Below are 16,623 nucleotides of genomic sequence, written 5' to 3' on the forward strand. Positions count from 1 at the left end.
TAGCTCTGTCACAACTATCTGCTTTAATATCCACCACACTTTTAAGACTTCTTTAGCTCTCTAATTTCTTCTTCTTCATCTCTTTCTGTCTTGATTTATTGGGATAATATAAAGGTGAATTGCTGATAAAATTGTAGATTTGGTTAGAATTCTTAGATGACTTCATTTATTAAATACTCTTCAATGAACACATGGTAATGGTAGGAAGAGAGGAAAGAAGACAAGTTTATATTATTTTAGGGATGGGCATCAGCAAAGTGAACAAGTGCTCCCAGGGGCCACAGCATGAACAATTTCGCATTTATTTATTCTCTTGTAAACTAAAATCAAATATATGTTAGTAATTACATTAATATATAACAATGTAATATATAATATGGAATAATTACATTTGTTAGAGATTGTATTTATTTGATTGTATATGTTGTAGAATCCATTGCTGCATATTGTAGAAACAGTAAAGAAGGGCTGACTAGAGCATCAACATGCTGAAGGCAATAGAAAGCAATATCAACTACTTGCTACAGCAACATATACTGTATACTAAGATCAAAATGATGCAGAGATTAGCATGTCTCCTGTATAAGGATGACAAACAAATTGCTAAAGCATTTCATATTTTAAAATATTGCAAGTGTATATCTATATGGCAAGGAAAGGAATAATAAAATGTGTAGAGCCAAACTCTCTATTTCTAGAAGTCTGGGACCACTTAGAATATGAAGAAATGCCTATATATACTTTAATAGCTCCTAAGAGATTATTGTTTGTCTCCTTAGTCCATATGTAAGGAACTCATTTAGTGTGCAGAGCAGTTTTGTAGTTGTAGGAGATATTGTGAGATATTTAACAGAGTCCAGTTCAGAGTTTGATGCAGCATATCAGGAAGGTTCTAGAAAATACTAGAAATATGCAGAGGAGGAAGGAGCTGGAGTGATAGGAAAATAGTTAAAGGAAAGCTATTTTTCAGATCCAGTATCCTTTGAGTTCACACCTTACTTTGATTTTTATGTGTAGCCATGTAAAAGAGTTCTAGCCATGTAATATTGTCAGTCCCATGATATGTGCTATTTTCAGGCCTCATCTACAAAACTCTCCTAATCATTATCCTTTCTCTTCTTGCACTAGTGACACTGGAAGCCAAATATCAAAGTTAAGCAGAATCCGTGGCAGAATCTGTATTCCTACATCAAGAGAAGAGCTGCTTGACTATCATGAATACCTAATTTGGACTTTAGGAGAGAAGAAACAAACTTTTGTCAAGCCACTGATTTTTTAGTTTTGTTCTTCAAATCACTGTTATTATCATTATTATCTTTTTATTAATTTTGGTTTATTAGTCAAAACAATATACCTTTCTAAAATAAAACTCAGTATATCATGTTAACTGTCATGAGAAGATGAAAAGAAAAAACGTCCCCACCCTCACTTCCCCACCTTATCCAAGCTGATGTCATAGTTGAGAATAGAATTGTAGTTACTAGAAGTTGGGGAGAATAAGGAGAATGTGACCATAGAGGAAGGCTCAACAGTAAGTACCAACTTACAGTTAGGATCAAGAAATTCTGATGTGCCATTATGGAGATAGGTGATTTAGATGATGAGAATTTATTGGTTATTCCCTGAAACTAGAAGAAAATAGTCTGAAAATTTTCAGCAGAATAAAATGTTTGTTTTTCTGCCACAGAAGCATATGTTTAAGTAATAGAGAACAAGAGTCTGGAAAGTAGGGTGCAGCAAAATATAGACAGTAAAGACGTCCTGGAGTCAGAATATAATACAACTGGTTAAACTATAATATTGAGCAAAAGGATCAAAAAGTTAGTTGTCTCAGTTTATAGAGCCTGAAGTAAACCTACTGAAGTGTAAAGGTAAGGAGAGTGGTAATATGTCTTAGGATAAGAAAGATTTGTTATTGTTTCTGCATTGGTGGAAGTGACAATGGATGGGGTGGGAAAATTGTGGTTGAGGTCAGAGTGGAGGCAGAGATTTCTTTCCAGGAGAGGCTAGTTGAACACGTGAGCTGGTGGTGCTGGTGATAAAGGAATAGGCTGAAAAAAATGAGCCACGGGAATGTTGATGACTGTGGGAGCACTGAGGAAAGGGAGAAGCTGGAGATAACTTTTAGGTCTATACTTTAGAGCAGTGAGTGTTCCTTTGCCACATGAGTTTGAGGCATACAGAAAAGGAAAGAAATTACCATAGTATCTAATATGTTCTACAAAGATAAAAAGAACAGTTAACATCAAACTACAGCAGCATTCCTCATGTTCACAAATCCATTTTGTCTTCCTAGGTACATAAACTATATTTTCAATCCTTTCTTGGAGCAAGGTAAAATAATATGGTTAAATTCTAGACAACAGCACATAGTTGTAAATGGTATATGCAATTTCCAGCTCAATCCATAAAATCCTGTATTTTATTCCCCAGCATCTGTTCTGTGGCAACCTTGGAAACTACATATTCCAAATGTTAAACTGCAATATGGAAGAATCCTGTCTCTGTAAGTCACCATTTAGATGAATGAGAGCTTTCCTGAATAGCTATGCAACCAACTGAACTATGACTTAAAGTACAAATTAATATTTATTGTTTTAACCATAATGAACATAGTGTGTATTTAACCAGAATAGCCAATGACACAAATACTTTGTTATTAAGCAACTTTAAGTTTAATGTAGCATCTGTTTAATGGATGGGCTAGCCCTAAAATCAAACTTCATTCATACTCTGGTGGAATAACCCGTGATATCACAGGTTATTGTTCCAATAGGATTTTAGAACCTTTTCCTGTTTATTCTCCTATTTTTCAATCTTAGTTGGTAAATTCTGGTGGTTAGATTTTAAAATAGAAAACTTGATGGTGTATTTTGTCTATTACTTTCTTATTTGAAAAAAATCCTTTAACTGGTAAAAGAGGCTTAAAGTATAGATCTTATTTTACAATATCTTGTCTGATATACTGCTTGGTGTGTTAACAAATATAGTTTAGAGCCTCTCTTATTTTTTCTTTATTTGACAGCCAGTAAGATTTCTGGTACTGTTACATTTATGACTTCATAAATTGGAAATGTGGTCAGAAAGAGAAAACCATTATCACTTAGGAACTCATTCTGCAACAAGATTTTTACCCAAGATTTCATTGGAATTATGGTCTATATGTAGAATCTACCTTGATGGTTTAATGTTGAAATCTGAAGTGAAAGAATTAACTCTGAATGTACTTTTGAAACCTCATTATTTTCATCATAGATTGAGTAATAACAGGCAACATTCTGATTATAGAAACTAGGTAGAAATGATCTCTGTAAACTAAATTGCTAACCTTAGTTTATTTCACTTAGTGTATCCATTGAATGAAATTTTGGTGTGCTGGAAAGTGGCAGTTAAGATACAGCTTAAACATTTTCCCAATATGAATCTGTATTACATTTGTGATTTTTGTGCTAGTGGATATTGAACCTGGTATCTTAAGCATGGTAGATAAGCACTGTCATTAAGCTATATCTCTAATCCTATATATATATATATATATATATATATATATATATATATATATATATATATATATATATATAAATCCTTTATATATATATATATATATATACACAAAGATATATGAACATTTAAAACAGAAGCAACACAGAAGTGTATAGAAGTGAAGTGCATCTCAAAACCTATCAATAATAAAGAACTGTTAAAATTCTGAAGTAGATTTTTATGCCTTCTTTATTTCCATACACAAAATAGTCCTCAGACATATATACAAACACACACATAAATAGAATCAAAATACAGATGTTTGTAATTTACAATTTTACTCACAAGCCTGAAATGTGGTTGTCTCATGTCTGTAAAGAAGAATCACTTTAAAAACACTATGAAATAATCTTTTATAGAAAATACAATAATATAACTAGTGTGGAACACTGAGGTTTCTAGTTTTTCACCATTGTGAGAAATACTGCCATTAACTAATGTGTATATATTTGGGTTTTTGTGAGTAGTGTAAATTGCTATGGTGAATTTGCTTGGAGGGAGGAAAACACATTTAATATTTCTAAATTTAATAGTATTGGAAAGAGTGTATCTATTATGACCAATGCATAGGAAAGGCAGTAGAGAGGATAATGCCTACTATTATAGAAACTGAAATAAAGAAGTCCATGAATGAATTTGTGCTGTTTCTAAAAGCTATTCTGACTCCTGTATTCCAATGTTAGAGTCTGTATTCCAATGTTAGTCTCTGTATTCCAATGTTAGACAAGATTTCCTGATACACAGGAAATGAAACTAATATGTAAATGTAGTATAGGTAGAAAGACTAGAAAAGATTTTTGTTGGAGTAAGACAACTGCATAACTTGTTTGCATTCAGTCCTCTTCTCTTACTCTGAGATGATCTTGTGGAATCTGAGATTACACTTGAGGTACTATAGGATTTGTGAGGTTCTCCATGAGTTCCTCACATATTCTATCTGATTGCTTCACTGTTGTTTTATTTCCATGTGAAGAAGCTAGTAGCCTTTACTGTATTCATTTCCTTCTCTTCTTTCTTCTGCCTGTGTTAGCTGAAAAATACTCTGAAATGTTGAATGAGAAGTTGGAGTAGAGTTAGAGTTGAGAAACTAGGTTTGAGAGTCTCTATTATAGCAGCATTGACAACAAGAAAAACAAATTAGAGAACTAAGGGATCATCGCTGGTTTGTCTTTTGCTTTCTGAAGGTCTGATGTAAAACACATCTGCATTGTGTAATGTGTTTTTTAGATCCAGGCTCTTTCTTTTGTGGTTTCCAGGGTTGTACTCTAAAATGCCTCAGCTTAGAAGAGAGACTCATTTTCTACTGATTATAATTTGTTCTGCTTTCAGTCCATGTTCACATGATATTAGCCTTATTACATGGAGACAAGAAAAGTGAGTCAGCACACAGTAAGTATAACTGTATGTAGAAATCAGGCCTGGAGTCACTTCACATCTCTACGGCTAACTGCTGTGTCAACTTGACAAGATTGTCAATAATTTAGTATCTTAGTTTTCTTGTTTATAAAATAAGGATAAGAATATGACTTTTCAGGCCTGGGAAGGTGGCTCAGTGGTAGAGCGCTTGCCTTGCATGCTTGAGGCCTTGGGCTCAATTCCTCAGCACCACATAAGCAAAAAGAAAAAGGCTTGAAGTGGAGCTGTGGCTCAAGTGGTAGAGCGCTAGCCTTGACCTGAAGAGCTAAGGGACAGCGTCCAGGCCCAGAGTTCAGGCCCATGACCGGACCCCCCCCCCAAAAAAAAAGAATATGTCTTTTCAGCAAAAGATTATTTCATAGTTTTTCAAAGTTATTCTTATTTACTGACATGAAACAACAACTGCATTTCAGGTTGCTGAATAAGTGACTATATGTAAAGGCACATAGCACATTCTTTTTTTGGGGGGATGGGGGGTGTTCTGATTGTGGGGCCTGAACTTGGGGCCTGGATTGCTGTCCCTCAGCTCTTCAGCTCAAGGCTAGTGCTCTACCATTTGAGCCACAGCACCACTTCCAGCTTTTTTCTTTTTGCTTATGTGGTGCTTAGGAGTCGAATCCAGCGCCTCATGCATGGAAGGCAAGCGCTCTACCACTGAGCCACCGTCCCAGCCCCCATAGCATATTCTTAAGAAGTGAACCCAGGCTCTGGGGGCTCACATGTATAAGCTTAGCTGCTCAAGAGGGGTTTGGAGTAGGAAAATCAGTGAGATTCTTACCTTCAACTAATCAGAAAAATGTTGGAAGTGAAGGTATGGTCAACTGAGAACTTGAGAATTCCAAGCCATGAGTTGAAACTCAGTTCTAGCACAGGAAAAAAAGAGATAGATTCTAGTATTAGTGGTAGTTGCACTGGGAATAGAATCATCAATCATGGCTATTGACATGAAAAATACAGAGAATACCTTTAATTGGTACAAAGAATGTGTATAGGAATTTGAGAGAATCAGCTTACTTTCAGTAAAGTTGAAAAAGTAACAATTCATGAAGAAAAATGCATTTGAGTAGGGTCCTAAAAAATGTGTTCCTTTTCCACTAAATCTGTGAAGAAAAATGCAATTTGCAGAATAGGGTGCCAGAGGGAACAAGGATATTGCTGAAGAAATTTGGTGAAATTTGACCTGAAATGCAGTGCCAATTAAGACAAATAGCAAGCTGATAAAAGTTATAAATGAGGGCTAGGGACTTGGCTCAGTATTGAGTGCTTGTTTAGCAATTACAAGAAGTTAATTCCAGCATCATGCACAGAAATCTTAAAATTGAGTAGTCTATGATTTATAAATAAATGACTGTGGTTCTTGTTTTGCTGTATGGGGAATGTGCTGTTCAGATGGGAGAGAACCTTGCCCAGGCCAGTGAGGAGCTGTTCAAAATTTGACCTCCTCTATCCTGAACAGGGAAGTGAAGAAGCTTTGAAGGGGGAGTTTATAGTTTCCTGACACTTTGAAGCACATGGATAGATTTATTTCTACTTCCTCTAAGGGAGAACTTCTCCTAACTCATTTTTCAGGACATAAGGAGTTAGAAATTACCCTGCTTATGGAACCAGACTTATTCTCACTTTTTATTTATTTCAGAGCCCAGTTTCTGACATTTGTATTTGCTCTTTATTTGAGGGCTTGTGAAATCTTATCTCTTTGGTTTGCTTGACTTAATCGCCCATTTTAGAACATGGATCTGCTTTTTCCCCCTGATTTTGAGGCTTCCTATGGAAGTTGACTCCTGCCTCATGGAACCTCTAGTCAAACAAAGCCCTGGATTCTCTTTTTAGCTTGATCCCAGGAGAACCTCAAGCGATGGAACTGTGGGATAATCTTTAAATGGGACAGACCAACTGTATCCAAATTTGTGTTTGTCAGCGAATGCTTGAATGACCTCATCTAGAACACTCAGTGTCTGTATATCTCAGACTGTCTTATTTGAAAATTGATTATAATAATCATAGTACCAGCCTCATGAGGTTATTGTTAGGATTTAATTGAGTAAAACTATGTCTAGAAAATCATTTCTTAATAATGTTAATGTGTTAGAATTTATTATCTATTGTAAGGGGTTCCTGTGGGTACAAGAAGATCAACATTAATTTGACCTAGGGGAGCAAAGAAGACCTCTAAAGAGATAATGATCTTTGAACATAAATTTGATCAACAGATCATTTCCTAAGGGATGCAATGAAGGGAAGGCAATCCAAGAAGAGAGAAAGCTGATGAAATGGTTCAGGTATGAAAAATTTAAGAAGTGTATTATGTGTGGAGCTCTGGATAAATTGTGGAAATGGGGTGAGGATGGAGAAGTTAGGGCAAATGATGTAGCTGAAGAGGGTGGGACAAAGGGAAACTGGGAAGGATTTTCAGGTTAAACCAGTGATTTGTAGTTTAGTTCTGGAGAAGCAGGATGCTAGTGACATTATTTAGGTAGGGAAATAACCATGATGAGGTTTGTAAGGTTCCCCTGGTTACAGTGTGAAAGATCGATTGCATTGAGCTTGAATGTTGGCAGGGAGTCACATTTAAGGAGTTATTTCATTTACTCATGGAGATAAATTAATGTGAGTTCTGTACAGTGGGTCATTAATATCACCTATGCTTTCTTTCCTTTGTTGTGGTGATAATTGCAATTCTCATACATTGCTTTTGTTCCACGTAGTCATTAGTCATTAGTTGACTTGAAAACCTTTATGCAAGCAAAGGATTTTAAAGTGTTGAAATGTATTTGACATGGTACTGAAGCTTTAATTGTGGCTATGATTCAAATCACCCCAGAATTAAGTCCATCCTTTGCTTTACTTGTCCCACCATTAGTAGTATCTCCGGGTGAGTGACCTCTTGGCATTTTTCTGCATGTGTTGGTTGGATTTAGACAGATTTCATTAAACATTTCGTTTTACTTGGCTTGCTTCAGGGTAAAGTCCAAAAGAACTCTCGATATTTGTTCCTTCCCCCCCTCTTCAGCTAACCTATGATTATTTTCTCAAATGGATCCTTTCACACATAGAGTCATTTAAAGAATTTTACCATCTTTTGATTCTATCAGTCTATCAAAAACTTTGTACAAGCTCTAAACAAGTCTGGAATTTGAAGTTACATGTCCTGTCAAAACATTTTTTTTATTTATAAACTCATTTTTCTTTGCTGTGTACTTCTGAAAAAATAGCATTAGCTCTCTATGGTTTTAGAAATTCCTTTTCTTTCAGAACAGCTAGGAAAAAACTACAAATAATAAAACAAAATAATCTGTAACAGACTGTTTTTTTTTTAATAAAAGGGGGGGGGAACCTCATTTCAGAGAGGTAAGGTTGGTCAAGCATTTTAGGTAATGAGAAAGGGAATTTTTCTTAGCCAAACAGAAATGAGGGTTTTAGTGCTTTTAAGGGACTTCCAGAAAGTATTGGTGACTCCTCTTCGTTTTGATGTCTTTTCTGAGTCTCTCTGAATATGTTAGAAAGATCCAAGTAATTAAAGATCTTCAGTGTCTCAGATGATAAGGATTATCACTAAACTTTCTTTTTCCCACCTATATTGCCAACTTCTTTTAGAAAAGAAATAGTATGTGCATCTAACCTTTAGAGGGTCTTAAAGGAATAGGAGGGATTTCTTCACAAATCTGGACAAATTTAAAATACGAAATACAAAGCTCTATGGAATATTACTGGGATAAATGTATAACTAAAGAAAAGAAGTAAAAATTTCCCCACGTTTCTGTAGGTCAGTGAAATGTTAATAAATGTTGAGGGTAGCCTGTGGAAAGTTAATATGGTTAGGTGAGTTAAGGAATGTTCTACCCATCTTAAACAGAAAGCTAATGAGGATTATAGACAAAGAGGATTATAGATACCCAAAAGGAATAGATTTTCTGCTTATTTGACCACACAATGTTTTTCATGGGGTAGGTCAGAGGACCAGAACTCCTCATTTGGAGCACTAAGAAAATGTTTGGGTACATAAAACTAACATGTTTTAACATTAGAAGTTAAGAGTTTTCAGGCATAAATTCTAGTTGAAATCAAATACAGTGGGATACTGCAAAGCCATTGAAATTCAGGTTATTTTTAAGACATAAAAAATGAATATTCTTGGGCTGGGAAGGTGGCTCAGTGGTAGAGCACTTGCCTTGCATGCATGAGGCCCTGGGTTCGATTCCTCAGCACTACATAAGCAAAAAGAAAAAAGACAGAAGTGGCGCTGTGGCTCAAGTGGTAGAGTGCTAGCTTTGAGCTGAAGAGCTGAGGGACCGTGCCCAGGCCTAGAGTTCAGGCCCCATGACCAGATTCCCCCCACCAAAAAAAATGAATAATCTTGGGGGACTTACTGGCTCTGAATTGCTGTGGATGGCTTTAGGATATATTGTACTCTGACTCTTCCCATCACACTTTAACTAGACCTTACTTGCTTGGCACAGAGCATGAAGACTTTATGCTGGTTGTTGAGTATTTATCAACGACTTCTAGAATCTTACCAAAAATCATATGTGTCTTCTGAAATTGAACATGACATTGTAATCATTAATATGATTTACATGATGAAGTTAATAATAGAACTAATTTTATTTCTATATATGTTGACATACTCTGCTAATTCATAGATTAATTCCAAAGAAGGTGTACATAGTTTTGTTAGATTAACAATATGTGACTAAATTTAGAATTTCAAAGGCTAATAGAGTCTTAATATTAAGATCCATAGCAGTTGAAAGCTACTTATTATTGTATTTTTAAAAATAGTATTTTTAGACATATATAATGGACTTTTAGAAAAGGCAAAAACCACAGAAAACCAATGTTTTCTAAAACACACACACACACACACACACACACACACACGAATGTTTTACCTATTTATGCAAATCTAACTCCGTAAGTTTAAATAGTGACTTACTTATATTTTTAATGCTGGATTACGGAATTTGAATTTCAAGAAATTTGAACAGGATGAAATGACTAAATTTTGTAGAGGTAAATGTTATATTCTCTATTTAGAACTGTTAACTATCTCACTCACTGTGGAGCAGAATAATTTTACTTAGCACCAAGTATCAAAAATATCCTGGGCTTACCCATACAGTAAATGTGCACTCAAGTTACAAAAATGAGTCTAATAGGTGAAAGGGATGGCATCAGGTTCAACCCAACAATAGCTTTTAGTGAAGAAGTATAAGGTTGTCTCAGAATATTCAGAGGAATGAAATCAAGATAGGAAGAAATTTCCTATTGTGCTATAGGAAACGAAGCTAAAATTTTATGTTTTCTGAAACTCTAGGAAAACAAAGTTATAGAACACGATATATGCTTCAAATGGCAAGATTCAATCAGTAGATAGAAGCTCTCAGGGAATGGATTATATAGCTCTTTCAAAATAGTCTGACACTAGAACATTGAGGAAGTAATTAGGTTGGCAAAAGATTAGAGATTTCCCTGATATTATTGCTTCCATAGTGTGTAGTTCAATTTTAGGAAAATGTATTGAACATCTATAACATCTCTTCTAAATTTATGATTATAGGCTCGTAAACGTAGAATTAGGTGCATTAACTAATAGTTTTAATTAGGTGACAATCAAAGGACAAGGGAAAATTTTGGAAGGAACTTGGAAATAGTACTGAGGAGAAATGAAACAAAATATTATTAAAATGAGTTTTAAGAGTTTTCTTGAGCATAGTCTGACCTTGCTGTGGAATTTTCTTGAGAGCTATTTGCCTACTTTATGGATATCCACCAATGTGCAGCCATGGGTAAGGTTTTGAGGATAGATGTGTTTGAAATGGGATACATGAAGAAAAGTCTAACTACAGGACTATTAACACCATCTCTTATTTGTATACGCATCCTATGTGCCTTCTATATGTAACACCTAGGATATTATAGTAGTGAAATAATTCAGTGAGACTGTAAGAATTTCTTGTATGCCAGAAAAGTTCTACACTGAAATTGGCTTTGTCTTCTAGAGTAGTGTAGACAATAGTTTTCACTCATAATTTCTTTTGGGGGGGAGGAGAGGGTCCGGTCATGGGACCTGAACTCTGGGCCTGGACGCTGTCCCTCAACTCTTCAGCTCAAGGCTACTGCTCTACCACTTGAGCCACAGTGCCACTTCCGGCTTTTTTCTTTTTGCTTATGTGGTGCTGAGGAATCGAACACAGGGCCTCATGAATGCAAGGCAAGTGCTCTACCACTGAGCCACCTTCCCAGCCCCTTCACTCATAATTTCTTTGAGGTTGATTTTAATTCGTTTCATTAATCCGTCATTCTAAAAGGAAGGATTTTCTTTCTTCAATTGAGATATGTCACAGTGCTCTAATTTACTTGGTTTTTTATTAACTTGTGAAGAAAGAGGGCAAACAAATGTTTCAATATTAGTTTCAATAGTTAAACATTATTAAACTGGTTGCATTAATTTACATTCATTAATAGCAAATGCTTTTATTGCAAGCCATGCATTTTCTAATTAGGAATCTGAGGTTAATATGTTACTTAGGACTTAGGTAGGGATTTTAAATTTTATTAACTGCTTAATTCATCCTATTCTCTGGCTACAGTTGCCTTTCAAAGGTTTAGAACCAGAAGCTGTGACTGTTTTCTATGGAGGGACACTAGTCACTCACCTACTTAGAACGTCGAATAGAACTGTTTTCTATTGTGGTTGGAACAGTGTTGGCCTTTGATGCTGACATTACTGTGACCTTTGGAAATCATGTTAAGTGAGGTAAGGCAAGAACAAAAAAGCAAATGCTGCATAATCTCACTCGTGGTAGGACTTAAATGTTCAGAAATTGAGAATAGAACAGTGATTTTATAAGAAATAGAAGTTAGGAATGGGAATGGAGAGATGGAAAAATATTGCTCCGTATGTAGAGAGTTATAATTCAGTAGAAGTAACTTGTAGTGTTCATGGTAGACTGACTACGGAAATATATACATGTTTCCAAAAGAGCAATGAGAGGAGTTTGATTGCTTTAACAGAAAGAAAGTATAACTATTTGAGGATATAGGGTTACTCTCATTGTTGGCATACAGAAAAGCCACGGAATTTTGAGGGTTAATTTATATACCTTTCCATTTTGCCAAAGTTTCAGATCAGCTCGAATAACTTGAGGGTGGAGTCTAGGGGATTATTTAAATACAAGATCATGTCATCTACTAAGAGGAAGAGTTTTTCTATTTAGATCCCCTTAAAGTTTGCATCTTGTTTTATTGTTCTAGCTAGGTATTCTAATATTATACTGAAGAGGAATGGAGAGAGTGGACAATCTGTCTCCTTCCTGAAATTTGAGGAAATGGCTTTACTTTTGCCATTAAGTATAATACTAGTTATAGTATAAGTTATAATGTAAGTTTGTCATACACAGCTTTTCTTATATTGAGGAATGTTCATTCCATGGATTCCTAGTTTCTGCAGAGCTTTCTTAATAAAGTGGTGTTGGATCTTGTCAAATCTTTTTTCTGCATCTATTGAGATTACTATGTAATTCTTATCCTTGCTCCTGTTGATGTGATGTATTACATTTATTGTTTTGTGTATATTGAACCAACTTTGCATCCATGGAATGAATCCTGTTTGATCATAGTGTATGATTTTTTTGATGAATTGTTGAAGTTGATTGGCCAGGATTTTGTAGTTTTGCATTAATGGTCATCTGAGAAATGGGTCTTGAGTTCTGTTTCTTTGATGATTCCCTGTCTGTTTTGAGGATGAGGGTTGTGCAGGCTTCCTAGAATGAGATTAGTAGTGAACTTTCATTTGCATTGAAGAGTTGGAGTAGTATCAATTGAGTTCTGCTTCAAAGGCCTTGTAGAATTCAGCTGTGAATGCATCTAGTCCTGGACTTTTCTCTTACTCTCCAGTTTTGAATTTATTTATTTTTAACATCCTGCAGCATGGAGAGCTGCTGCTGCCATGCCGCAGAGGGTGGGGCCACCTCTGGCTCTGTTTACTCTGTGAAGAAAGTTGCCCTGCCTTGGATGGTCCTTCCCCCATCTGGAAAGGTCAACTTTCCCCAGTATGGAGCTGAGTGCCAGTGGTTGGGTTGCTTTGCACTGTTGAATGGCTCAGCAGTGTCTAATTCTAAGGCCTGAGGTATCTACTGGCTGCCCTGGCTCCGTCTTTGCCAATATGAAAGATGACATTCTTCTGGGATGATAGGGGAAGAGCTACCTTCCAAACTCTGTTTTGTGAGAAGGAATGGGAATGCCTTTTTGGGTACTTACCTTCCCTTGGTTTTTCAGGCTATCTGTGATCTGCGTCCATCTGTGGTCAGCAGGATGAAGATTTTTGCTCCTGGTAAATTCAGACTGGTAGTGAATAGAAGCTGCTTGCACTCTGTTTCTGTCACCTTTTCCTCAGGCTCGGTCTACTGTTATGTTGGCAGCCACAGCCACTGCCACCTCGGTCACTGGTGTATGCTCAAATCTGCCTCCTTAAACAGGCTGCCTGAAATTTTCCTCTCTGGCCAAACTCTCTGTACTATGATGGCTCACTTGGGTGACTCTGAGCCTTGGATTTTTCACTGGAACACTAAAACTGGTTTCTTCATGATATCTCAGTTAGCTCCTAGGTGCGCCTCTGCAATCTTTGAAGTCCAAATTTTTTTTTAATTTTTTTATTGTGAAAATACTGTACAGAGGGGTTACAATTACATGGGTAAGATAGTGAGTACATTTCTTATCAATCATTGTAGCCTCCTCCTTTGTTTACCTTTCCCATCCATACCCATCCTCTCTCTCCCCCCAATTCTCCCCCCCCCAAGTTGTAAAGTTCGTTTTCTACATGACGACTTGTACTTCTCATTGTTGCAACAGGTCCACCTGTATCCTTATTTAAACAACTTGTTTTTCCCCTTCCCCTCCACAAACTATACCGACATCAAATACAGTGAAAGCAGGGTTTATACTGTGGGGGAGGGACATACAAAGCAACAAAGAAATAATCTTATATATGCATTAGAAACAAATGGATGAAAGAAAAAAACATTAAAATACATATCTAAGGGTTCATTTTCCTCACATCATATTATCTGACCTTTTCTGCTTCACTCATACATATACTAGATATTACAAATAAGGGAAACCATGGGACCTATGTTTTTTTGGGCTTGGCTTACTTCACTTAATATAAGTTTTTTCCAAGTCTTTCCATTTCCTAACAAATGGGGCAATGCCATTCTTTCCGATGGAGGCATAGAATTCCATTGTGTATATATACCACATTTTCTTGATCCATTCCTCTGCTGAGGGGCATCTGGGTTGGTTCCATATCTTAGCTATGGTAAATAATGTTGCAATAAACATAGTTGTGCTGGTAGCTTTAGTGTGGTCTTGTTTGTGAGCATTTGGGTAAATGCCCAAATGTGGGATTGCTGGGTCATAGGGGAGCTCTATGTGAAGTCTTTTGAGGAACCTCCATACTGCTTTTCAAAGTGGTTGAACAAGCTTACACTCCCACCAACAATGCAGTATGGTTCGCTTCTGTCCACATCCCCTCTAGCATCTGTTGTTGTTAGAGTTCTTGATTTTTGCCATTTTAACTGGAGTGAGGAGAAAACCAGCAAGACCACAAAAAAGGCCAAGACACTGCACCCAAACTGAGAATCCAAGAACCATAGGAAGAACCCAGTTTTTGCAGCCCCCAAGAAGGTGGATAACATGGCAGGAACTCCCAAATACCTCTCAGTCCTATCTATCAACATTAACGGACTTAACGATCCAATTAAGTGACATAGACTGTCTAGTTGGATTAAAAAACAAGATCCTTCTATCTGCTGCCTTCAGGAGTCACATCTTGCCCATAAAAACAAACACATTTTCAATGTTAAAGGCTGGAGAAAAATCTACCAAGCAAACGGCCCCCATAAACAGGCGGGAGTTGCAATCCTAATATCAGATAAAATAGACTTAAAATTAAAATTTGTGAGAAGAGATAAAGAAGGTTGCCACATACTAATTAAGGGATCTCTCCTTCAGGAGGATATTACAATTTTAAATATCTATATGCCAAACAACGGAGCACCCAAATTTATCCAAGAAACACTACTTTCCCTCAAATCCCACATAGATCCAAAGACATTAATTGTTGGGGATTTTAACACACCACTCTCCTCACTAGATAGATCAACTTGGCAAACACTCAACAGAGAAACCACAGATCTAAACAACTGCATAGATCAACTAGATTTAACAGACATCTAACAAATATTTCACCCAACCGCATCAGAATACACGTTTTTCTCAGCAGCACATGGAACGTTTTCTAAAATAGACCACATTTTAGGCTACAAAGCAAACTTGTCTAAATTCAGAAACATTGAAGTTATTCCTTGCATTCTCTCAGACCACAAGGGAATAAAATTAGAACTCAACACCAAAAGCCACCAAAGAAAGTCCGGTAACACATGGATGTTGAACAACACACTGCTGAATCATGAGTGGGTCATGGAAGAGATTAGAAAGGAAATTCACAGGTTAATGCTATTCAACAAAAATGAGCACACAAATTACCAGCTCTTCTGGGACACAGGAAAGGCAGTACTCAGAGGCAAGTTTATAGCTCTGCGTTCCTACATCAACAAATTGGAGAGATCTGAAACCAACAATTTAATGAGACATCTGAACCTCCTTGAAAAAGAGCAGCAAGATAATCCCCAATCCAGTAGACAGAAAGAAATAATTAAAATTAAATTAGAATTAAATGAATTAGAATCCAAAAAAACTATAGAAAGAATCAACAAAACAAAGAGTTGGTTCTTCAAAAAAATTAACAAAATTGAAGTCTAAACATTTTTTTTGATTAAAAAGCAACTTCAGGAGAAGATATAGATGTATGAATATATGTATATGTATATATGTGTGTATACATGTATATATGTGTATATACACACATGTTTATGTATGTATGCACATATACACACGTTTATGCATGCATGTATATATGTATATAACATATATCCATGTATGTATAACATATATACATGTATATAACACATGCAACATATATGTAGATATACATACATAATATATAACATGTATATACATGCATATGTTGTATATGTATACATGTATATGTATATGTATGTATATATATGGAAGTGGTGCTGTAGCTCAAGTGGTAGAGTGCTATCCTTGAGCTGAAGAGCTGAGGGACAATGCCCAGGCCCAGAGTTCAAGCCCCACGACCGACCAAAAAAAAAAGAAAGAAAGTAAAAATGACTTGTACATTTACAGGACACTCACAGTCTGCAGTTTATGTTTATATATATCGAAATCCCCTTCTGAGAATATAGTGAAAGAACCAAGATATGGGAATTTAGTTTTCTTCTTTCTTCTGTTAGATAATATAGTAGCTTTCAAGTCTCTTACAGTTCAGAATACTCTGAATAAGTGAGAGAACATCTAAAGATAAAAATTACTAGAATGAAAGCAACTGGTTTTTCAATGTGTGTGTGTGTAAGTGTGTGTACTTGTGCACATAGTGGTGTGTATCATGCATTAAGCATGTTAGAAAGTACAGACATAGCTGGTGCTTGGACAGCAAGCCTTCTGACCTCTGAAATAACAGTGTTGCTGTGTTCGTTCACCTGACAAACTTCCTTCTGTTTGGTTTAAGAATAAGCACCTTGC

General features: G+C 36.1%; 2 long non-coding RNA genes and 1 pseudogene across 15 annotated transcripts in view; 2 read left to right on the top strand and 1 right to left on the bottom strand.

Annotated features, from left to right (window-relative positions):
- Positions 1-525: 525 nt before the first annotated feature.
- On the top strand, positions 526-623 carry LOC138834464 (U6 spliceosomal RNA; annotated as a pseudogene).
- Positions 624-3,833: 3,210 nt separating this feature from the next.
- On the bottom strand, positions 3,834-13,470 carry LOC138834463 (uncharacterized). Its single transcript, XR_011374129.1, has 3 exons — positions 13,219-13,470; positions 5,738-5,822; positions 3,834-4,585 (listed from the first exon to the last, which is right to left on the bottom strand). It is a non-coding gene; the product is annotated as an uncharacterized lncRNA (long non-coding RNA).
- The window catches only part of LOC138834462 (uncharacterized), a 43,329-nt gene continuing 38,248 nt past the window's right edge, over positions 11,543-16,623 (top strand). For 13 of the 14 annotated variants that reach the window (XR_011374121.1, XR_011374115.1, XR_011374119.1 and 10 more), the window contains exon 1: positions 11,543-11,716. This is a non-coding gene — a long non-coding RNA (uncharacterized lncRNA). Of the gene's footprint in view, positions 11,717-13,236; positions 13,292-16,623 lie in introns of all 14 variants that reach the window. The other variant, XR_011374120.1, reaches the window with a different exon arrangement.

This window comes from Dipodomys merriami, unplaced genomic scaffold, assembly GCF_024711535.1.
Source record: "Dipodomys merriami isolate MVZ:Mamm:240054 unplaced genomic scaffold, mDipMer1.0.p SCAF_2151, whole genome shotgun sequence".
NCBI lineage: Eukaryota > Metazoa > Chordata > Mammalia > Rodentia > Heteromyidae > Dipodomys > Dipodomys merriami.